We start from the raw sequence: 25,180 nt of genomic DNA, 5'->3' as shown, positions 1-25,180 counted from the left end.
CATGTGTATTTAAAGAGGAAATTAACATTGGACTTATTACCTACCACACACTAGTAACAAGTTGTGAAAAATAACCTTTGTAAAATAAGGGCTGTAGAAACGTGACTAATATTTATATTCAAGGCTCAAAATACAGTTGTATTTGTTGAAGAAGAACATCCTGGTTAAAGGGTTGTAGTTTTGTGTAGAAACTAAATTCAATCACAGTCAAGGGAAGAGTCCAGCATGAACTGTCACCCGCAATTGCCATCACTGAATGGGGCTAAGTGTCTTTTTCCAACAGGTATAAAAAGGGATCGTCCTGTTTCTAGAGGAGACTGTTCTGCGGCTGCGCATCAGCAGTAGAATGCTCAGGTAGGATGGGTGAGCATTCAGTTTAATCTCCAGCCTGACCAAAATGGAAGCTGAGCAGGCGCCATCATCTCTGTTTTCCTATACCCCAGCAGATTTGAAAACAGCACACTCTGTTCCCTGTGACAGTCAGTGAGACTGGAATGACCCCTGTTTGGGGTACAGAAGAGGCCATGCAATGTAAGAGTGTTGTTATGTCTTTCTGTGAGGTCATCGGTGATGCATTGATGATCTGCGGGGGTCATCAGTCATCTAGCAATGAGTCTGTGGACTCTGCCTGCAATTGAGGAGGCTCTGGCTTTCAGTATAACACTGCTCTCAGTCAGATGTGAGGAGGACCAGGAGAACTGGAAAGTTTGGAAGACTAAAGTCAACAGTGTTGGCTGACAAAGTAAAAATGCAGAGGGCAGAGTGTAGAGGAGACACAGAGACCTGCAGAATGCAGTGTGCACTCTGCTGTGTTTTAACTGAATGGCATGGCTGGGGAGATGGTGCAAGCTCAGAACTTCTCCACTGAATCTGAGAATATTGCATAGTGCTCACATAAGATGGGCAGGCACTCCTCATCACCACCAAACTAGAATGAGACATGACTTGCTGGACACTGAACAGTACAGTACTCAGTGCTGTTGCTAAGACAGAGGAGGACCATTAGCCCTGGAGGGAGCACCATCTGAGTTCCACCTCACACAACCTCACAGCGAGTGCCAATGGACCAGACTGTTTGCAAGTAGATCAACTGTGTCTCTGAACCAAGCTCAAAAGCTTTTGTAGGAATGAAATACTGCAGGAATCAGCAAGGTCAAACCTAGACTGCCTACTGTTCAGTCACAGGTTGCTAGTCATGCAGACAATCAAAAAAGCATCAGCTTAGCATGAAACAGGAGAAAAATGGGTCGTCTATTATGCCAGGATATTTTAATTTATTTTTTAATAAATGATAAAACTGATAGAAATTCATAGAAGATAGATTTAAACAACACTATCAACTGGCTTGGTTTAATTGGCAGTAAATATCATGGTAAATATCCAGTAAGCAGAAGAATACATAATATTCCCAGAAAACTATTCTTAGGGCATATTCTATTCAGTGTCATTAAATCATTAAATAAGTCTTAATAAAAAATAAAAGAGTAAACCCCAATAGAGCATAAAGTCTGACCACCATGTTATATTTAATTAAGAACAGGCAAATCTTTGGAAATTCATGAATATTGAGAGGTGATTAACACCCTCACACCGACGAAATGCTGAAAACGGAAATGGGAGAATGCATTGACCTTGGGGATAATGGAAACCATGATGTTAGCATAGAGCCAACAAAGCCCTGCTTAGAGGAAAGCAGATCAGTACTATGTGTCAATGCCAGAGAAGAAAGCTCTCTAGTAAGTCACTTAAGTTTCCACCAAAAAACAAAATCTAAAGTGTAAAAATGATAAGAAAATAAACATCAGAAGAAAATTCAGGGGAATGGAAATGAATGGGGGATCTGGGGACATCAATAGCTTCTCCGAGAATTCCAGTGACTGGAAAGTCTCCAGCCAGATCGATTCATTAAAAAAAGAAGGAAAATACACCCTTTATCACTTCTGGGAATTAAAGAGGCAACATCACCATATTATATAATAGAAGCATTCAAGGAGATGATTTTGCACGGGTAAAACTTGATGCAATGGGCACAATTCTCAGGGAACACAAGCTACCGATGCTCATCCAGGTGAAGATTATGGGTAGTACTCTATTAATCTCGGAATTATCAACCTCCCCACAAGCAAAATCCTAAACTTAACCAGCTTGGTTACACACTCCCACAGTCCCTGCTATTGTAGATGCTGAGGCAGGAGGATCTTAGGTTTGAGTCCTTCTTGCGCTGCGCAGTGAGACCCTGTAACCAGAACAAACATGCTCACTAACTAATCAAGACTGAAGGATACATTTGAAAAAAAATATAGAAACCTAAATGATTTTCCTTGGGTTTTATATATAGATAATACATAGAAGAGATAAATGTTAGCTCTGTATAAAACCATTCCTGAAATATCAAATCAGCAGCTGGTTCCCAATTCATTTTGTAAGGTCAGAATCATCCTAATACTTGATGCTGCCAGACGAGGAGATGTACAGCTATTTTATTTATAAATATTCATGCAAAAAAAAACCTAAACAAAAATTTAATTGATAGACTATGTGTTGTGACTAAGTTTACTTTACATCAAGACTAGACTGTTGGATTGGCATTCAGAACTCAGTTATAATGCAATCCATTATAGTGGCAAGCCAAGGAGAGTCATGTGACTTAATGAACATATAAGAGAACTTCACAAAGCTCAACAGCCTTTCTTATCCCAAACTCAGCATTCTATATCAAGAGGAATCTAACTCCATCTATTTAAGGAAATTCACGAAAAATCATAGCTGACTACTTCAGTTCAAAGATCAGGAAAAAGTTAGCATATCCTATGTCAGCCATTCTATTCAACTTTGAATTAGAGGTTGCAGCTATTACAACTAGGCCTCCCCACCAAAAAATATTTCAAATAAATATCTATGTTGACATAAGAACTAAAACATATTATTCATAGTTAACAAGATAACTTATTCATACAGAAGACCAAGAGAAACTCATTTTGAAATACACTAAAGCAAGTAAGTAGTTAAGCAAGCTTGCTTCACACATCAATCAATTTTGTTTCTCTATATTTCCAAGAAATAATTTTGGAAACTGAAATTAAAGGAACACTGTCAAGGAGTTCAAGAAATAAGTAAAGATAAATATGGCCAAATAAATGAAAACTTTGCACACTAAAAATGAGAAAACATTGCTGAGAGAAATTAAACAAGCAATTAAGTGGGAAGCTGGATCCAGGAGGTGGAAAACTTGGTGTTATTAAGATGTCGATTTACCTGAAACTGAATCAAAGCAATCCCATTTAGAATCATAGATGACACTTTTGGTCATTTAAGTTGACATATGACAAGCAATCCCAGAAACAATTTTGCAGAAGAAAGCAGAGCTGGAAGATTAATACTGCCTGTTTCATAACACACCATGTGTCTGAATAAGGTCAAGGTTGGTGGCACTGGTTAGACACAGACAGAGAGCAGTGTTACTGTAAATACAGACATGTAGATGGGGCAGTGGCCTGCACACAAAGCACACATACATACCGTTAACTTGGCAATGGACAACGGCGATTCGGGGTAAAGAAGACTCATTCTGACAAACATCAAATGTCTGAATTCTCATATCCAAAAAGTGTAATCCAAACTGTATCCTGCACCAGACAGAAAAGTGTACTAAGAAGAGGCTGCACAATGACGTGGAAAATGGAATACTAACTACATATGGAGGAAACACAACGCAAGCTTTGTGAGGCTGTGTTAAGAATGCACGAGCACAGTTTACAGAGGAAATGGATAAGCTGGGCTTCCGCAGAAGCGTCTGATGTCTACCCTGGGAAGGCATCAGAGTGTGAAGACAAGGAAAAGGTGCTCTCTGCACGGGGAATGGTGTTTCTAACAAGATGCCCTGTTTGATCCGCCATTGTTAATAAAACGTTGGCCAAAACCAGCTAAGTGAGTCTGGGAGCTTATTTTGTTTTACAACTCCCAAGTCACAGTCCACCACTGAAGGAACTCAGGACAGGAACTCAAGGCAGGAACCTGAAGTGAACCAGACGCCATGGAGGACCTCTGCTTACAGGCCTGCCTTCCATGGCTTGCTCAGTCTGCTTCTTTTCTTTTTAAATACGATTTTAAATTCTATCGAAAAATAATTGTTTCTCCTCTCCCTTTCCTCCCTTCAGCCCCTCCCAGCTGCAATCCATCATCCCTGCCCACAGCCCCCATTCTCACATTGTTAGCCTCATTTTCTTTGCTTATTCTTGTTACATCTGTGAGGTGGGTGTGGGTGTATGCACAAATCCATAGAAATGTGACCTGTTGAGTTTGTTTGGGGTAGTGGTGTATACATATACAGTTTCAAGACTAACCATTGTACATTAAACAACCAGTTCAAGGGCTCATCCCTGGGAGAGGTAATTCTCCTTCTCCGAGCAGTCAATAGTTGCTTATAGTTCTTTGTTTAGGGGTAGGCACCTGTGTCAAATTGTGAAGTTTCCCCCGACCATGTCAACATGTCTGTTGTCCTGGACTTACTCATGCAGCCATTGCTATGAGGCACTGCTTTGTAGCAAATTTCCTGGTATTCCTGCTTTTATAATTTTTCTGCCCCACCTTTCTTCAGTGTTCGCTAAACTTTAGATGCAGGACCTGCGATGTACCTATATAGACTATGGCTGGACTCCTTGTGATGTGTTTATCTCTACATTGTGTTAAGTCATGGGTTTTAATTTTGTGTGGGTGTGATGGTCTCCATTTGCAAGTCTTCTTCAGTGAGGGATGGTAGCTACTCTTATCCAATGAAAGGTAGCCTGTGTACCCCAGCTTGCTTTCATATAGAACTCAGGACAAGCTGCCCAAAGGTGCCACTTCCCACAGTGGTCTTCGTCCTCTAACATCAAGACAATGCTCCCACATACAAGTCCACAAGCTACTCTGATAAAGGCAATTCTTCAATTCACGTTCCCTCTTCCCAGGGGTGTCAAATTGACAACTAAGATTAGGCATTACAGAAAATCTCTGAAAACTAACTGTGGCTGCCCAGAGGACAATCACAATTGATTATAAGCACATAAAACCACTTATAAAGGCAGTAGGAGCTTTGAACATCCTCTAATCAGATACCGGATTAAGGGGAGAAAGGCTTGGCAAAGATGCTCAACATCAGTACCCGCGGGGGCAACTAAAGTTAAGTCACAATGAGATGCTGCCACACACCCTTCAAGATGACTAAAACTCAAAGCCTGATCTTGACAGGAGATGAGGAGGATGTGCAGGTGCTGCTACACACAGGAAGTGCTGCAAAGAATTCAAATCCGCTTTGAAAAAGTTTCCATATTTCCTTTATTTTTAAACTAATTGTGTTATGGTGGGGAGCAAGTCAGGGTGCTCAGACTAGGTGTGATGGTTCTTATATGCTTGGCCCAGGGAGTGGCACTATTAGAAGGTGTGGCCCTGTTGGAGTAGATGTGGCCTTGTTGGAGTAGGTGTCAGTGTGGGTGTGGTCTTTATGACCCTCATCTTAGCTCCCTGGAAGCCAGTATTCTGCTAACATCCTTCAGATGAAGATGTAGAACTTTCAGCTCCAGCTGTACCATTCCTGCCTTGATAATAATGGACTGAACCTCTGAACCTGTAAGCCAGCCCCAATTAAATGTTGTCCTTATAAGACTTGCCTTGGTCATGGTGTCTGTTCCCAGTAGTAAAACCCTAATTAAGACACCAGGGCACCGTTGTGAAGGTCACAGACAACATACAGAAGTCTTTTCTTTCCTCCCACCATATGGAGCTGAGGATCAAACTTAAGTCATCACGCTTTGTGGCAAGCATTTTTTACCTACCAAGCTATCTCGCCCTGTCCCTTGACCTGAGATTTTTACAGAAGTTCAGCCTCATCCTCTCCAGTGATTTGGCAACTCCATTTCTAGGTAGTTTCCCAAAGAAACAAAAGCAGATAAACAATAAAAGGTAGCAGAACTGATAACTATGCTGCAGGTAAGTTGTTATAAGGCAAACGGTTTTGCAAACACTCCCTTCCACTCACCTCTTTCCCCTCTGCCTGACAGTGCCCTCTGCACATGGCAGCCTTCAGAGTTCCTTCTCTCACAGCCTCCAGGTCGTTAAATGAAGGTAATCGTCTTACTGAAAGCACGCCTGGAACATCCGTCAGGCTGTCCCACCTCATTCATGTTTATGTATCTGGTGGTTACAGTCTACCCACCAGGAGCATTGCCACCATGACGACATGTTAGTAAGCCTAATGAGTGGAACTCTTTGCTTGTATGGAAACATCCCTCCCTTGGAGAACAGGGAACACTGGGAAAAATAAGGAACATACACACAGGCATTGCTGCAAAGTGGTGGAATGTTTAGGTTTTCTAAGAAGACTGTTCAAAAGATGGGTTAATCTTCTCTGTGTGAGCCAATACCCTTGCTAAAGTCTATATAATGCCTTGAGATATTAGGGGCATGATGAAAAGGTGGATTATAAATTGTAGATGCACTAGAACATGTGCCCCAAGCACACAACCAAAAATGACTGACAGTTAGTACAGTCCCACAGATGTCGATAGACTGTGGGTCAAGGCCTAGAGGAGGACTCTGAGTGTGGAGTGGGCCCTGCTTCCCACTCAAACGTGACTCAGAAACACCTTGAAGGGCAACTCAGCTGATTCATTTTAACATCTTTGTTTCTGTCGAAATATTTTGCTTGACACTCTCCCTACAAGACGGGCAAGGGAGAAGGAGGAGGAAGAACAACATTGATTTTTAAAAAACATCACTTAACATCTCTGGTGAATGCCTCTTTCTGCAGGCCCAGCTTGCTAGCCTCCGCCAAGCCTCACTAGCTAAAATAGCCATGAACACAGAATCTTGGCAGAGTTCCTTGAAGTGGGATATGAGTGTATGTGTGAGAGAGTGTGTGTGTGTGTGTATGTATTAATTTCATACATCATTTACAGCCTGCTGCAGTAATTATGCAATGTAGCCTACATATTCCAAAGGGAGAGAGAGAGAGAGAGGAAAGAAGAGGGCGTGTGGGCTCTATGGCCCTCACCCATGTAGAGAATTCTGAGCCTTCTCATCTCAGAAGGGGAGGAACACACTTGAATGAAGGACTCTTGCTTCTTAGGTTTGTTGATTTCAGTGTTTCTGTAAGTTAGCTAATTGCAGGAATAAGCTTAATTTTTTTGCTTTCCTAGTCAGACAAGGAAAATAATTTTCTTCTAAAATTGATGTCCTGGCCGGGCACAGACCTAAAAGAACCACGTGTATTCCCTCACAGTCCAGAGGAAATTAGTTCTGGCAATATGTGCATGGGCGAGCAGACAGAAGACTCGGGTCCATCATGTTTTTACCTGGATTTCCACTTTGGGAGATACGATCATGTTCAGAACAAGCACTATCATCTTTTTTAAGTTCTTGTTTGTCAGGGAGTCACATGTTATGGGAGATCTTGAGATGGGGGTGAGTGGGTAGCACGGAATGTTGTCTGAACAATTGCCAAAGATGGGCTCATCTAGAAAATGCCCTCTGTGTGCATGAAAAGGGTTACTGGGAACCTATGATACTGCAACCCAAGTTTAAAAACAATAGAACATAGTAAGAGGGAATGGTGGAACGCATGTGGTACAAGAGGATGATACAGACTATGTACCTGTTGTCCTCTGTCTTAGTAGACAAGGTGGCTGTTCGATAGGTGTGAGCTCCTGTGCTTGCTTACTTGGCTGAGGTTGGCCAATCAGAAACGACTCTGAACCAGGCATGGGTTGGAGAAGCCACAGCAAGACTGAGGCTCTGAGGAGGTTATTCCAAACAATCTTGGAATCAACTTTTTATACCCCTATCAGTAACTGAAGACAGTGGTGATCTCCAGGGTCAACACAATGGTAGTTTCCAGGATTCAATGATGTGTGCAAGCTATACAAGGAGATTACTGTCTAAGACCAACTGTCCTGTCAAGTTTCTATATGCTTCGCTGACTTCTAGGGAACACAGAGAAACACAAGGCAGCCTGAATACTTCACTGCCTGAGGGAGTGCTTTTGCTTAGCAGGAACTGAAATTATACACAGTACCCCAGCAGCCATGAACCCTAACCTGAAAAAAAATCAACGATACATGCCTCTCAAGGCAGCTAGACCAGGCCAACTCCGTGATTTCTCAGAGTAGGAGGCTATTTGGAATAGAGGTGCCATGCTAGGGAAGACAGCAGGGAAGGCCATAGTTTTAACTCTGCTCTTGCCAAGGCAGCTGGGGAATGTTTTCAAGAACATTTCTATTTCCACACAATGGCTTTAGAATTAACTGAGGTAGAATCAACAAGGCATAGGGCCTTGCTTTGGAATAATTTATTATTATCTGCATTTGTTGCTGTTTTAGCACATTTTCTAACTTTACATTTCAGCTACCAGAAGAATTCAGTAATTTAGTTTGCTTCTGGTGACTCCCACGTGCACTGACACACATACAAATGATGCGATGATGATGGTGGTGGTGGTGATGATGCTGATGATGCAGACACTGGGGTTCTAAGAGTGCATGTGATTCTCTGTAGCTCCGTGAATCTGCAGTGCCCCTTAGCATGTCATTCTTGTGATTGGCACTTGGCATTTTCAGTGAGTAACCATGGAACTAGGATGCCATAAGGTGGCAAATAGCATGATGAAACATGTCCTCTGACTGGAAAGTTGGTTTGCTCATCTGTCATACAAGCCAGGCTGCACCTCCAATACTCCACCAACTCCTTCACTCCTCCTGTGATGTCAGAATAGCCTTTGAAGGTCAGCTGAGGAGAGCCCATAACTGCCAATGAAGCAGAAAAATGGGTGTGTGAGAGAGCCCAAAACAAAACATCCCACAGAAAGACCACAGTGACTCTGTGGCCTCCTGTGGGAAGAAGCGTCATTGTTAACCAACTCTTGCCCCAGACTCGTCCCTCTAATTTGTACTGCCTGGGTTTCTGATGATCCATCCACACTTTAATCAGCCCAGAAAAGCACCAGCTGTGCCCCCCAACCCCAGGCCCTGGGAGTCCTGTAGAGGATGCCTCTCCTCTATTGCATTTGCTTCTCGACTGCCCCAATGCCAGCTGCTCAAGTCTGCTGCTGAACTCTTAGCTGTTTAATGTTTTTCCTGGGACTTCACTCGAGGCATCTGAGTCACAGTTACTTAGTCCTCAAATCACCAGCAGCGTCTCCTGACAACTAATTCTCCATTAGGAAGCAGGAAGCTCCCTGCAGTGTTCCTCTCTATGGAGTCAAGCCTGGCTCTGAATCTACGCTGCTTTGACCTTGGAAATCCTTAAGTACCACTTATCTATCCTCAAAGGAAAAACAGATGGACGTTTATAGCTGGACAAAGGATCCTTTCTCCCGTGAATGGCAAGAATCTGCCCCTCCTCCAATGGGGTTCTATGTCAAACCTAAGGTTAACTTGCCCTTGCAAACTAACTGTTTGGATCTGGTTGTGTCTTAAGCAGCACCAAGAAGCCCAGGTAACCGCATAGGGGCTTGTGGGTGGCACAGGATTCTGTCTGCCTTTCACTGATACCTGTTTACATAGTAAATCCCAAACTCTGCCATACAGCTATGTCTAATACTGTACAGACTGGGTAGAGAGAGTAAAGACAATATTTGATTCACTGGTCTGCCAAAACCCATCAACATTAAATGATGTTTGAGGATTGTTCTGACCAAGAAATAGAAATAGATTGGATCTAAAGCAAAGAGGTATGAAGATTTCAGGATAACAATTAAATAGGCAGTAACACAAACTAACTGCTCAAGTTCAGACTAACAAACAAGAGGGTTTGAGGTCACCTTCCTGTAGCTATACAGAGTTACTGTGCGTACACCCAGGTGTGTGTCCCATATGTAAATTAACTATAGTCTGCAACCTCTCCCTATAGAGGCCAGTGGATAAATTATACTTTGAGATGCCTTTTAAACTGTAAATTATTAGTTGGTTTGTTATTTAAGTGATAGGACTGTTGCTGGATCCTGTGAATGCACATGAAGGAATCTGGAAACATTCTACGTTTTCAGCAATTGTTAGCAACTTCTCTGTTAAGTTCCTAGACTAAGCTTAACAACCACAAATTAAAAATTAGCCAATAATGCCCCAAATATCAGCACATTACAGAGAAGTTAAGCTTTCATAGATGTGGTTTCTTTTTCTTAAAACAGAAATCTCTCTCTCCCTCCTCCTCTCTGTTCCCTATCACCACCACTCTGTGTGTGTGTGTGTTTCAGCAGAAGTGAAGAAGATTCTAAATTGTCCTGTGGCATCACAGAATCTCAATCTAAATGCAGCAGAAGCAAGGGAGAGAGAGCAGCTACCTGCCTTACACACACACACACACACACACACACACACACACACACACGGACACACACACGGACACACACACGGACACACACACACATGGACACATGCACTCCGCCGACCTGTGCTGAGAGTTTCCCTCCTCCTGTATGTCATTTCTAACTTTCTACTTCCTGTCACATGTTCTTTTAGTAACAGCTAATCAGCAACTAAAACCATTCCTTGTCAGAACAAAAGTGTTTACCAATCTTTAAAATCAGGAAGGTTGCACTCATTTTTCAACAAAGCCTGCAAAAAGCAAGGTTGGCATGACATTGTGTTATTGTAGGTTTTTTTTTTCTCAGCCTACATATCCATCATGTTACAAGAGAGGAAGTGATGGAGGACAGCCAGATGTTAACAGCGGGCATGTCAATATGTAGGCCCTGTCCTGGAACTGACGTGTTCATCTCTGTAACTGAGGGAAGGACAGAAGGAGATGGCAAGCAACTTACCTCTCCAGACAGATTTTCCTGGCTCAGGAGGGCTGCCTTGTCTCTAGTGTGGAATGTGGGGTCTCAAGAAATGCTCAAGAATGGTGTCTCACTTCTCCCTGCAGGTGTCCTCCTCTTGGTATGGAAGTCTCTGGACACTGGCTTTGACAGCATGTAAGAGGAGACTGATGTTGAATGTAAACAGTCAGAAAAGCCTTTAATATCAAAAGTGATAAACCCTGATTTAGCATTTTCAGTTTAGACTTGGGAGTTTCTATAAGGCAAGTCATGATGATAATGGTTGGGGTTTGACACCTTTTATGTAAAACCATAGTGGATAAAATATATCCTGATCATATCAATTTCCACTCCCCCTCTACCTCCCTCCACCCTGTAAATTTTTAATAGAAGTAAAGTTATTTTCATACAATATATTCTGATATGTTTTCCCCTCTCTCATCTCCTCCCAGACCCTTCCTATCACCCCACACTTCCAACTCCATATCTTCCTTCTCTTCCTCTCAAGAAAACAAACAGGAAAATAGAGCATGCAAACAGGGCTATATCAGAATGAACAAATAACAAAAATAAAAAAAATAGCATGACACTACACACAAACACACATGCATGCACACATGTACACATACACAACACATGCACACACAGACACACAAACACACACACAGACATGAACATTCACACATAAGTGCACACATGCACAGGCACAGACACACACATGCACACACTCATGCCCACATACACACAAATGCCCTATGAAAACACAAACCTGAAAATCATAATATACAATAGAAAGACCAGTAAGGTTTTTTTTAAGTGCCCAAACAAAGCAATACAAAACAAAACTTTTCCAAAAAAATTGAGTTCATTTGTGTTTGCCATCTACTCCTGGGCATGGTACCTCCCCTTTTATCCAGTGAGACTCCCTTGAAGAAACGATTTCTTCCTTTACAAGTGGTTGTTAATTGGAGATAGCTTCTCGATTAGGGACAGGAGCTCATATCTTCTTCTGGTCTCCAAGCTGGGACTCTGTTTTGGACCTGTGCAGGTCCTGTGCTTGCTGTATGTCAAGTCTCTGTAAGTTTATCTGTGTCTGTAAGACACCTTCCTTGGTATCATCTCACCCCCTCTGACTCCTACAATCTTTCTGCCCCCTCTTTCATGTAATTCCCTTAGCCCCGAGAGGACAGATTTAATGAAGACAACCCATTTAGAACAGAATGTGTCTAGATCCCTCAGTCTCTGCATACAGCCCAGTTATGGGTCTCTGTATTTGTTCCCATCTAATTCAGGTGGAAGCTCCTCTGAGTATGGCTGAGTGAGGCACTGATCTATGAGCATAGCAGAATGTCATTAGGAGTCATTTTATGGCTGCATTATTTTAGCAGAACAGTATTATTCGGTTTCCCTGGAAACCCAACAGTTAGGTTGATCAAGGTGATGTCTGCCTGGGGCTTTGCCATGGGTAAAAGGGCTTCCTGATGCTTTGTTTATTCTTTCAACACTGAGTAATTATTGCTGCTCTCACTTTCTGGCTGAAGAAAGTAAGACTCAGAGAATGTAAACAAGAAGCATAAAACATGTAGCTGATCACTGGGACAGAGAAAGGTTGTCAGGCTGCTGGGAGGATAAGGAGATGAGGTTACACAAGTTGGCAGTTCTGCAAGCTACCATGTTCTGCAGAGATAATCTACTTGAAACCATCCATGCTTTGAATTGGGTAGTGTTTAATTCAATCGGGATTTGATTAAGCTGACTGATCTTAGTGTTGTTGCTTCCAGCATCTAACTCCATCCTGAACTGAGTTTCTGTTTCACTGATTTCCTTCCTCACTGAGGAAGGTGTGGGTCTGACCATTTCTCTGCATCTTAATTTTTCTGGTTTGTAAGTTGGTGAGTGCACACTTTCAGTGTATTGGCGATGTATTGTTCCTGAGGAAGGTGCTGAAGTCAGCTAAGCTGCCATTCCTTAGTGACCCATCTCTTTTCTTTGTGACTTCAAGGATTTTTACCCAGTATTTGATATAGAGATATTGCACGAAGGATGCTTGCATGTATGCTTCATTTACTTACTTAGCTAATGATTTGGTATGGTTCCTCAGTACCTCCATATGCCCTGAACCCACCTTTCCCAGCATCTCTCACATCAGAATCATCTGTGAAGTTACTTTAGATGCATATAAGCTGCCTTCCTTTATTCAACCATGTTATTCAGAATCAACTATGACATTTACTGGGCTGTATTATTTTGGATATACTTTTATTTATTTATTTGTTTTTGCCTATACTATTTCCTTCATTGTACTGGTTTTGTATTTTGCAATAATATTTTTGGATAAACTCTCTAATAAGAGCTGGGGTATGCAGCTTGTTCCTCTTAGGTATTGTAATTCTCTATGGTAGCCATTCTTTAGCATTTGATGAAGGTCTACAAGAGACCATTGATCACCATTTACCATAGTGTTATGTCCAATCCTGTAACTGAAGGCTGAATTCTGTGTGTGCTTAATTCAAACAAATGAATTGTTAGCTATAATTAGCGCCTTCTTAAACTTGAGGAGAGTTCTAGAATCTACTACTTCTGTGTATTTCTTTTCTTCGTGTCTCTCATAGCAATCAAATATTATTTACTCTACTTGGTTCATTTTAATGTTGGGAGGTTATACATTCTCTTGAAAGTTGTTAGTGGTCTCACTCAAAATTTCAGTGTTAGTATTTGACTTAACAGAAAGTTCATCATTACCTTATTTTTCTCCTCAGTAGTGAAGGCTGTAGTTGAGATTACTGTCCCTTGCCTGTGTGTCACTGATGTCCAATGCTGCTGGTCTTATTATTCATTATGACTCACAAATAAAAAAAAATAACAACTATTATTTTTATTGCTCTAGATAGATGATAGTGACATCTGGCCTTGACAACTATCATTTCTTGCAGCTTATTCTGTTTTACTTTTTCTTCTTTCTAAACACGTATTTCCTTCTTCTTTTATAGAAGTTTAGGTAATGTTGACATAACACAATCTCTGTCTAAAAAGATTACTTAACTCATGCTATTAAATGATAGTTTAGCTGGGTATAGAATTTAACAAGTGAGATAATTTTTCTTATGTCCAGATTGAATATCATTCCATTGCCATTTGACTCCTGTTGTTAGCATCAAGAAGTCAGGAAAAATTTCAAAGTATCTTTTCAACTGAGCATCTTAAATGTTTATTTATTTTTTTGTATTACATATTTATTTTGGTATTTTAGCTATCACATCCTTTATTTGTACAATTTATTTCATTAATATTTCTACTTAGGAGAGTTTAGATTCTTCCTCAATTCTGAAAATTTCTAGGTATTATATTTCAATATTTATCTCTCTTCTAGGAATTGAAATACACATTATATTGCTGTGAAATAAGTCTGTGTTTCTGTTTTACTAACACACACACACACAGAACTCACACTTCAATTCAGTGCATCCAATTTTATGTTTTTTTTAATTTTCACTGATTTTTATTTTATCCTCTATACATTTTACTTGTTTTAAACAACCTTTAAAACAGCATTAAGTAAATTCCTAACACAATATATGTTGAGTCTCTATTTTTCTCACATTCTTGCTCATTTTCATGCTTCCCTGGCATTCAGTTATCTTATACCTGAAGCCCTCCGTGTGCCTCTGATTAATCTAATCATCCCCACCTCACTGTGTGCTTTCCCTGGAAGGCTTTTCATCCTTTGCTCTTAGGTCAGTTGCTCTTACTTAACCTGAACATGTCCTTTACTCTTGTAGTTACCTGTCTTCTTTGTGTGCTGGTGTCTGTGAATGTTGGGTAGACATTGTATAGTGACCTTAGATAGAGAGCTTGCAATGTGCAGTATGTACTGTGCGCTTCTTCTTGATTACCATAAGACCATTCTAGCATGTTCCACCTCTGTGCTAATTAGTTTCATTTGAGATACAAAACCGAACAGCTAGATGAACTTGTGTCATATCTTTGCTTTTGTTGTGAAACTGAAGAGTAGGCAGAAAGGATTGGCTTTTGAGCTATCAGAATATGTGTCCTCCACCAATGCACTGAGGATGTCCTTTGAGCATCCCAAGGAGTCCTTGTGTTGTCCCACACTAGGATACCACACATGTTGTAACCAGTCCTAGGTTGCCAGACCTCTCTTGTTCCTTCCTAGAGCTATAGAATCAGCTGATATTTTTCCCCCTTTGTCCAAGGTATTGCAGAATTTTTCTCAAGCTTTCCTAAAATATTTCCTACATATTTCAAAATATACCCAGTATAAGGCCATGGCCACCCACACTTCTCTCCTAGCTGACTGACAAGGGAACATAGTAAAATATGAACTAAGGCATAAGTAGCAATGTAAACTTACTACTGGGGTTCAATTTCAGCAGACTTTCACAAGCCTTATAATCGCTCTGACTTGAGCCAGACTATTTTGAAACCAGAAATAATATTTTTCTATTGCACAGTACACACATGAAGTAAACAAGTCAACATTTGCAAACTTCAGAACTGTTTTAAATCGATGGCCCCTATTGTTGTATTTGTTGGATGTTCCGGGTTTTCTGATTGCCAGGAATTCATGTACATTCAATGCAGCTTAAATTTAATAAGAACTCCTTCAACTGTGCTTTAAACAGTCAACTTAACTCTTGTTTAATAAGTTTCACTTTGCACTAGGATGTTATGTAAAATTGCTTTGCAGCATGCAATTTCTTCATAAGCCTTGAGAACTGGATGCTGTTTACAAGGCAAAGGGAACAAGCAATTTTCTGAGACTTGGCACTGAAGGCAGATTCAACTTTCAGCCTGCCTAACTCCATGCTCTGCCCATGTCTGTTCGTGGTGGTTTAGTACTGATTGTCAGCTTGAGAGAATCCAGAGTCACCTGGAGGACAGATCTCTGAGCACAGCTGCCTAGGACTATCTTGATTAGGAACTGAGTTAAGAGGACCAGCCCACTGAGAGTGGAACCATCTTCTGAGTGGGGTCCCTGATGACGTAGTGGCAAAGGGGAGCTGAGCAGCAACATGCCTTCGTCCCCCTCTGGTGCTTGACTGTGGAGGCAATAGGGTCTAAGCTCCAGCTCCTTTGGTTTCCTTACCTTCATGAACTGTGGCCTTGAGCTGAGAATTCGAATAAGCTTCTTTCTTCTCTATTAGGTTCTTTTGCCAGGTTATGTAATCACAAATATCCAGAAAAGAAATTAGGGCTGGGGCAGTGACTCAGTGGTTAAGAGCTCTGGCTCATCATCCACAGGACCAAGGTTTGATTCTCTACACTCAACTGGTGGTCCACAACCTTCTGTAACTTTAGCTCCAGGGGATCCAATGTCCTCTTCTGGCTTCTGTGTGCACCAGGTGCATGCATGGTGCGTAGGCCTACAGACAGACAAAATATTCATAAACATAAAGTAACAGAGTACAAAAAATTAAAGCAAAATCCAATACAACATCTTTTTGAAATAAGTGCTCTTGTCTCAAGCTTTGGCATCATGTTATGTCTACTAGTGTGGGACTTATGTACAGTAAGGCTCAAGGTCATCTTGCCTAGAACAGACCTGTCAGAAACGCTCTTTCTAACAACAAATAGGGGAAGGAAAGATGCAAACTATGCAACTGAGACATCTAAGCTTGAACATGATGATCAGCATCATAAATGGTACCATGCTCCTAAGCATGTTCTGGCCTAAGTGTTATATTATAATGAAGAAAGTTCTAAGACATCCTAACAGTAAACACACACATGCACACACACACACACACACACACACACACACACACACACGCATGCACACACATGCACGCACTCATGCAAGAGAGAGATACACCCAAAGGCACACATACACAAATGTATAATATTCCACTCAGAAGTCTTGGGAGGAGGACTAACAGGCATTACGTCCTCAGCACCATGATAGTCTTATTTTAGTTGAATGGCAATTAAAGCCCCCACCCCCAATTTGGAAAAAGAACGTATGGTCACTGCAAGCAGAATTTGTGGCTTAGGTCACAAGCATCGATGGCGTCTGTGAGCTCCTGAGCTGAAATATGTAGCTTTTCAAACACCCTGAAGCACAGATCTGATGTGTTTCCCTGCTGCTGCTGCTGCTGCTGCTGCTGTCAAGCGAGGAGTGAAGGCTCAGTTCTGCATAGCTACAGAGTCCTTCGCAAAGCTCCACCACGTACTTTTAGAATCAAATTGGTCTGAGAAACAGAACTGCTGTTGCGATGTTTGTTTTGTTCCGTTCTGTTCTATAAGCAAAAGCAATTGAATCTGTCCTCTGGAGCTTTCTGCTCTTCTCTGTCAGAATGCCAGTCTGTTCTCTTTTGCTTTTCAGAGCATGCAGATGCATTGACAATGAAGCACAACACCAAGAAGTGTCTCCCCACTTAAATCCCACCCTTCATTAGTCCCTGGATGTTCTTGGGTTTTCTATTTCTGGGGTTATTTTCTGTCCTAAGCAACTGACAGTTTCAGCCAAATTGGATGAGCTTCTCCTCCAAGCTGAGAATCCAAGGCTGAGACCAACCACTGAGGAATAACAGCAGCCTGCTTTGGGTGGGATTGTGAGGAACAAGGGCCAATGGGAGGGTTGCAAGTAGAGATTGGAGCAATGGGTACAGGGAGGTGTTGGTAGGCAAGGGCACAGACCAACTGCTGAGGAACAGATGTCTCGCTGTGGGCCAGTGTTGGGGACAAGTGGCTGCAGAGGAGTGTTTGGGAGATAGGTAGACAGCTATGTGGGCATAGGCATGGAGATTTTGTTAAGGTTTCAGATATACAATAGACAATTTATTTATTTATTTTTGTTTTTTCTAGACAGGGTTTCTCTGTATAGCCCTGGCTGTCCTGGAACTCACTTTGTAGACCAGGCTGGCCTCGAACTCAGAAATCCGCCTGCCTATGCCTCCTGAGTGCTGGGACTAAAGGTGTGCGCCAATTTTCTTCTCAGTAATTTTTTTGTAACAAAAACTTGCTCATAAATAAAACATATTCACAGGGGACATTATGCCAGCTGTCTCTGCAACAAAACACTTAGCAAAAGCAACTTTAGGAGGCAGGATAAAGTGATTCATATTTTGGTTGGGTTTAGGGTGTAATCTACCATGACAGGAAGCCATGACAGCAGGAGCGTAAAACCACTGTGTCACCAGTTGGAGGAAAGCAGACAGATGAGTGAGAGCACTCTGGAGGAGTTCTCCTATGAAGTCCTACAGTGAGGATGGGCCTTCCCACCTCAACTAACTGATTATTGGGAAATCCCTCACAGTCCTGCTTAGAAATCTGTCTCCAGAGCAATTCTGCATCTGTTCAGAGTTTATGTGGCAGACCCTGGCATCTCTACAGTGTAGGACTGTGAGCATTCTTCTCTTCAGGAGTGTAGACTTTAGCTGTCCCCAAAGCTTCTGGTTCACTAAAACTATCACATGGGCTCTGCTAGCTCCTTCTGCTTCTCCTGCAATGGTTGCCTTTCCATTTTATAACCAGATGCCTGGAAACACTTGATTCACTACTTGGGGGAATATGTATATGTACATATATGTATACATACATGTATATTGACCTATTTTGCAGCCTCTCCCTTCACTATTTAACGTATTTATGCTGATTTGCTATAGGCGAAGGCGATAGAGGATACCCATGAAGAAGAGAGCGATATGCACATAACTGGCAATTCTGGTCCACAGAAAGGGATCCTGTAAGTCAGAGGAGAACGTTGTCTGAGATGCTGTGAACTGATGAGAGCTGGCATTAACATACTCAGAATTCTAACTCCCTTTAGGAAAAACTGAGGAAGAATGTGGAGCGGAGCATCCACCACCCCGTCGGACTAATGGTTTATGCCAGAGATATGTGAGTTGCCTCTCTGTGGCTTAAATGTGCTGTCTAGATGCATTAGGATCCAGGCTCCTCTCCCCACTCTGCAGCACTGCAAGCCGAGAGGCTTGCAGGGAAGCTGCCACTCTCTCCTCACTGAACAAAGACTCACCAAGACACTGGGAAGTGGCAAGGAATATATCAGGCTCTGACATAAGAGATTCTGCTTCATGGAACACTCTAGAAACAGCTCTATAAGGGCTAGATCCTGGTGGAGGGCACTAGATAAAAGTGGTAGACAAAGATTCATGACATCTCTGATGCTCCTCTGCCTTGGGGCTTCACAGCAGAGAGCAGGTAGCTCAGGGTAGGAGAGAAACACCACTTGCCTCTGATGCTAAATGCCCATCCCCCTCCCTGTATCAATCCTCCTGTCCTGTGCCTTCCACATTGTGTTAAGTGAATTTCAGCTGTTGGACATGAATGTGTGGGATACATTTTTTTTTTCATTTTAAGTTGTTCTATTGTGTTGGGGAGAGCGTGCAGTGTGCATTTGTCAGGGATATACATACATGTATGTGCTCATGGCAAAGCTTGAGGAGGATGTATGTTCTTCTCTATTATCTTCCACCTGATTTCCTGAGGCCAGATCTCTCTCCCTTAACCTGGAGTTTGCCTATTTGTTTGTTTGTTTGTTTTGTCTATGCTGTCCTTCAGAAGCCCCACTGACCCTCTTGTCTCCATACACATCCCTCCTCCTTTGCCCTGCCGCTGTGCTGGGGTTATTGTGTGCACAGCCCCATGCACACACACTCTGTACTGTGCTCCTGTGCATAGGTCCATGCCTGACCTTTGTTTTTGTTTTTTGTTTTTTTGTTTTGTTTTGTTTTTTGAGACAGGGTTTCTCTGTGTAGTCCTCACTGTTCTGGAACTCACTTTGTAGACCAGGCTGGCCTCGAACTCAGAAATCTGCCTGCTTCTGCCTCCCAAGTGCTGGGATTAAAGGCGTGCGCCACCACTGCCTGGCCCATGCCTGTCTTTTACAAGGGTGCTGGGATCTCACCTCTGGTTCTTCTGCTTGTGTAGCAAACACTCTTAACCACTGAGCTCCCAAGTATGAACTCTAAAATTACCTCTGTGCTCCATCTGCGTTTATGGTATGCCCTGGTCAACACACAGAGGGACCCTAACTGATTGAGGTCTTGGGGCTCATTCTGCCAGGAGGAGATGGAAGCCTCAATACCCTATACATCTCCTTCAGACTTTTACAAGCAGAACTTTGGAAGGACACTTACTAGAATATGTCTTCATTAGTATTTGCAAAATCTGTAATTTCATCTTAATTTTTTCAAAAACAAAACAAAAACAAAACAACAATAAAACACCTCCATCTAGAATCAAGCAAATCTTATCTGTAAAGAAGAAAGACTCGATGCTTGCACAGGCTTGCATCTGAAATATAGAAGTGCCTTTGGACTCTCCAGCTCTCAGTTTGTTAGCCACAGTATTTGAGAGATAAGAAAAGGAGAGTAAATAAAAAAAAATATAAAGACAAAACTTAAAACAGTCATGACTGCCTTCTTATAGTGGGGGTAGGAAGCCCTGCAACCTCATTTGCATAGCTGTGGCTCTGTCTACAATGTGTGGCTGAACATTGTTCTCTTTGAACAGCTCAGTGTGGAGATGCCCTTGGTTGCATACCCACCCCACAGCCCTGCTCAATCACTAGGCTGGCCTTCTTGTTCTCCTCTTTGTTGTATTTTCTATAGTCTTAGAATATGAAAAACAAATACTCTCAGAGGACATAAAAGCTCCTTCTGTATGTGAAGAGAAAGTGGGGGCTACCATATGGCTATAGATGCTGTCATATTTAAACATCTCAGTGCAGTCTTTCATTTTTCTTTATGGTGTAAATCTCCTGCCTTGTGCCACCAGCCATCACTGGATCCAGAAAATCTACACTGATACTGATTTTCAGTCTTACTCCTGAAGAGAAAGAAAACAAGAGTGGGCTCCAGAAAAGCTTGTGAGCTCCAGAGCAAACCATCTTCATAATGCAGAGGACAGTACTGACCATGACATCTGCCCCCTGTGTAGAAGCAATGTGCTCAACATTCTTTCTGTGACATGTCACCAGCTAAAGCCCCAGAGAGACAAGATTCCTCCATAGGCCTTCCCACCATGATCCAGTGCTGCAGAATGACTGATGCTGAGCACACGGGCACCAATGTCCTTAAGAATACATTTCTCCCTAAAACATTCAGATTCCATTTGGGAAAAAAAAACTTGTGTGTCCAGGAGCCTATAAAGGAGATAATTCATCATCATTTCCTAAGCCTGTGCCAGTGATGTACGTGATCCATACTATCCATAGAAATCTAAGCCTGGCACTAAAGATGCCTGGAGTCTCTTGTGGTCAGAGGGACAAAAGGGGAAGAGATGATGAGAGTGGAGGAGAAAGGAAGGATGATGGAATAGTGTTGAAGAGGTGTGTGCTTCCAGATAAGCTCTCAGCACTTTGAAAAAGCTTTGTCTGTGGGCCAGTCTGATGAAGGCATTTCTGAGTTGAAGTTCCCTCTTCTTGCATAATTCCAACTTGAATCAAGATGATTTTTTAAAATAAAATAAGAACACCGTCCTTTCAGTCTCTCCCTTCCTCGCTTCCTTCCTTTCTTTCTCTCTGTCCATTTCTCCCTTCCCCTCTGTTTATCCTCTCTCCCTATTCTCTTCCTTCTCCTCTATCTCCTCTCTCCTCTCTTATTTTCAGCTCATGATATAAAGCACAAAAGCCTCTACAGACCAGGCCCAATGTTGGATAGCCAGTGAGTCAACTGTGCTTTGATAGGTGTTCAGTACCCAGAACCAGGGGAGAAAAGCATCTGCTATGTGAGTCTGACTATGAGATGGTGCTAAAGTAAGTAGGTCCTTGTCTGAGTGAGCAGGGCGCTGAGATGGAACAGGTGTGGTCGAGCAGTTGGGAAAAGGTCCTTTCTGCCTCCATCTGCACCCAGAAGTTGGGACTGTACCACAGCCCTCTGTGCACAGGTCCTGCCAGGGGAGAGCTGGTCTCCAGAGAGGGCTCTGACTCGCAGACTCAGAGGCAAGATCTCCAATTTCTCTCTTGTGATTATCTAAGCCTGGACCATCCAGGAGCACACAGGGCACAGGAACTGTGGAGCAGCTGGGACAGTGTCTTTCTGTCCTCCATTTGCACCCAGAAGCTGGGGCTGTTCCCAGACCTCTGTGCATGGGTCTTACCAGGGGGAAGATGGTCTCCCAGGAAAGCTGACACAGGCTTACAGGCCCACAGGAGGGACAAGCTCAAGCCAGAGAAAACAATGCCAACTAACACCAGAGATAACCAGATGGTGAAAGGCAAGCACAAGAACCTTACCAACAGAAACCTAGGCTACATGGCCTCATCAGAACCAAGTTCTCCCACAAAAGCAACGCAAGTATACTCCACACAATTTATTATTTTTAATAGATTATTAAAATTATTTTAAACAAACAGGAAAGGCAAGATTTGGATTTAAAAATCACATCTCATGATATTGAAAGAGGACTTTAAGAAGGGCATAGATAACTCCCTGGAAGAAATACAGCATAACATAGGTAAATAACTAGAAGCTCTTAAAGAGGAAATATAAAAATTCCTTAAAGAAAACACAACAAAACATCTGAAGGAATTGAACAAATCTACCCAGGATCTAAAAATGGACGTAGAAACAATAAGGAAATCACGAAGGGAGACATCTCTAGAGATAGAAAACCTAGGAAAGAGGTCAGGAGTTATAGATGTGAGAATCACCAACAAAATACAAGAGATAGGAGAGAAAATCACAGGTGCAGAAGATACCATAGAAAACATTGACACAACAGTCAAAGAAAATACATAATGCAAAAAACTCCTAACCGAAAACATCCAGGAAATCCAGGACACAATGAGAAGACCAAACATAAGGATAATAGGTATAGAAGAGAGTGAAGATTCCCAACTTAAAGGGCCAGTAAATATCTTCAACAAAATTAAGAAGACTTCCCCAACCTAAAGAAAGATATGCCCATAAACATACAAGAGCCTACAGAACTCCCAATAGACTGGACCAGAAAAGAAATTCCTCCCATCACATAATAATCAAAACACCAAATGGATATTAGCCCAGACCTTTCAAGTGGGTAGAAGATAGCTGCTTTCTGTAACAGAGCTTACAGTTGAAGACGTTGTTTGTCAGCATTTGCCTTTCAAGTACACCCACACTGTTCCTGGTGATGCTTGTGCATGGCTTCCCTTCATCTGTCATCAAACCCTCGAGAGGCCACACTTATCTCTATGGCATTGATGAGGGTATAGCACTGGCCCAAGGCCAGATTCCCAGATAAATTCAATGTGGTAAATTCGTGGAGCACAGAGCCTATTAACATGAGTGAACTTGTATAGACATTGTGATGATGAGAACTTGAAGCCTTGGCCTGGCTATAATATCACCCAGAGCAGAAAAGCCAGACAGATGTAAACCCATGAACCACCACCACCACAGTGACGTCCCTTCACCTCAGCTTTGCACACTATCCCCTAGAGCTGCATTGTTCTGGCATCTCTCTCCCTGCCCACCCCCAATTTCTTACCTGTCATGTCCCCAGGGGCACATCAAACTGCTGGGAGACTTGCATTGCCCCTGAGTTCCATTCTCCAGTCCAAAGATATCCATCAGAGGTCTGCCACACCAGGATCATTGAGATTAGGTACCCTACCAACACATGCTAAAATGAGAACATTCAGGGACAACCAGATGGCAAAACGCCAGCATAAGAATACAAGAAAGAAAGAAAGAAAGAAAGAAAGAAAGAAAGAAAGAAAGAAAGAAAGAAAGAAAGAAAGAAAGAAAGGAAGGAAGGAAGGAAGGAAGGAAGGAAGGAAGGAAGGAAGGAAGGAAGGAAGGAAGGAAGGAAGGAAGGAAGGAAGGAAGGAAGGAAGAAAGGAAGGAAGGAAGGAAGCAAGCAAGCTAGGGCAATATGACACCTTCAAAACACAGCTATGCAACTAGAGCAAGCCATGGATATTGTGTAGCCTCCTCCAGCCTTTAGCAGGCTGGCTGAGACCTGCTCTGCCACTGTCAGCTAGCCCACCTAGAGTGGTATCTTCAGACCTAGATTAGGTCTATTGTTCTGCCACTACCTCCTGAGAGGCTGAACCTGTTCTCCTGACATTATACTGATGAACCGAGATTCTGGCATGGTGGGGGATAGGTTTCCCCTCTTTATAAGCTCAGACTCTTAAGTAAACATTGGCCTTGATCAGAAAACTTTGTCTTGGCTTGTTATTTTTCTCGCAATTTCTCCCATATAGCCCCAGCCTTACTTTCAGGAACCTGGTCTGTGTAGCTGCGGATGGCTACAATATTGTAACACAATTGAAGTGCAAGACAGTGACCTTATATCCAATCTTTCCTATAAAGATGATAGAAGCTTTTAAATAGGAAATGAATACGTTTCTTAGAGAAATACAGAAAAATACAATTAAACAGATAAAGGACATAAATAAAATTGTTCAAGTCCTGAAAGTGGAAATAGAAGCAAAACACACACACACACACACACACACACACACACACACACACACACACACACACACACAAACTGATAGCATCCTGAAGATGGAAAATCTAGGGAAGAAATCAGAAACAACAGACACAAGCATCACCAACAGAATACAGGAGATGGAAGAGAGAAACTCAGGTATAGAACACACAGTAGAAGAAATTGATACAATAGTCAAAGAAAATGTTAAATCTAAAATAATCCCGACACAAAACAACTAGGGAAAGACTTATCCTAAGAATAATAGGAATAGAAGAAGGTGAAAATTTCCCGCTCCAAAAACCAGAAAATATTTTCAATGATATCAGAGAAGAAAACTTTCCCAACCTAAAGAAAGAGGTACCTATAAACATACAAGAGGCTTATGGAACACCAATTAGATGGGACTGGCAAAAAAATTCTTGTACCACATAATAATCAAAACATTAAATCTACAGAACAAAGAAAGAATATTAAAAGTTACAAGGGAAAACGATCAAGTAACATATAAACATAGACCTATCAGAATTATACCCAACTTCTCAACAGAGACTTTAAAAACTAGAAGGACCTGGATACATATCTAGCAGCCTCTGAAAAAACACAGACACCAACCTAGACTACTATACCCAGAAAAACTCTCAATCACCGTAGATGGAAAAAAAACAAGATATTTCAAGAGAAATCCAAATTTAAACAATATTTATCAACAAATCCAGCCCTACAGAAAATACTTGAAGGAAAACTCCAACACAAGAACCAAGAGCTGGTTCTTTGACAAAATCAATAAGATAGACAAAGCCTCAGCCAAACTAACTAAATGACAGAGTCTTCAAATAAAATCAAATGAAAAGGGAGACATAACAACAGACAATGAGGAAAATCAAAGAATCACTAGGTTTTACTTCAAAATCCTGTACTCCACCAAATTGGAAAATCTAAATAAAATGGAAAATTTCTAATCAGATACCCCTTAAATTAAGAAGG

At 41.9% G+C, this 25,180-nt stretch overlaps 1 long non-coding RNA gene across 1 annotated transcript in view; it reads right to left on the bottom strand.

Moving 5' to 3' along the window:
• Positions 1-14,394: 14,394 nt before the first annotated feature.
• Gm3772 (predicted gene 3772) overlaps positions 14,395-25,180 on the bottom strand; it is a 97,991-nt gene continuing 87,205 nt past the window's right edge. The window contains exon 3 of the long non-coding RNA NR_131156.1: positions 14,395-16,173. This is a non-coding gene — a long non-coding RNA (predicted gene 3772). The remainder of the gene's footprint in view (positions 16,174-25,180) is intronic.

The sequence above is a fragment of the Mus musculus genome, chromosome 13 (genome assembly GCF_000001635.26).
Source record: "Mus musculus strain C57BL/6J chromosome 13, GRCm38.p6 C57BL/6J".
NCBI lineage: Eukaryota > Metazoa > Chordata > Mammalia > Rodentia > Muridae > Mus > Mus musculus.
The sequence above is the reverse complement of the archived record's forward strand: the minus strand, read 5'-3'. Positions and strand labels throughout refer to the sequence as shown.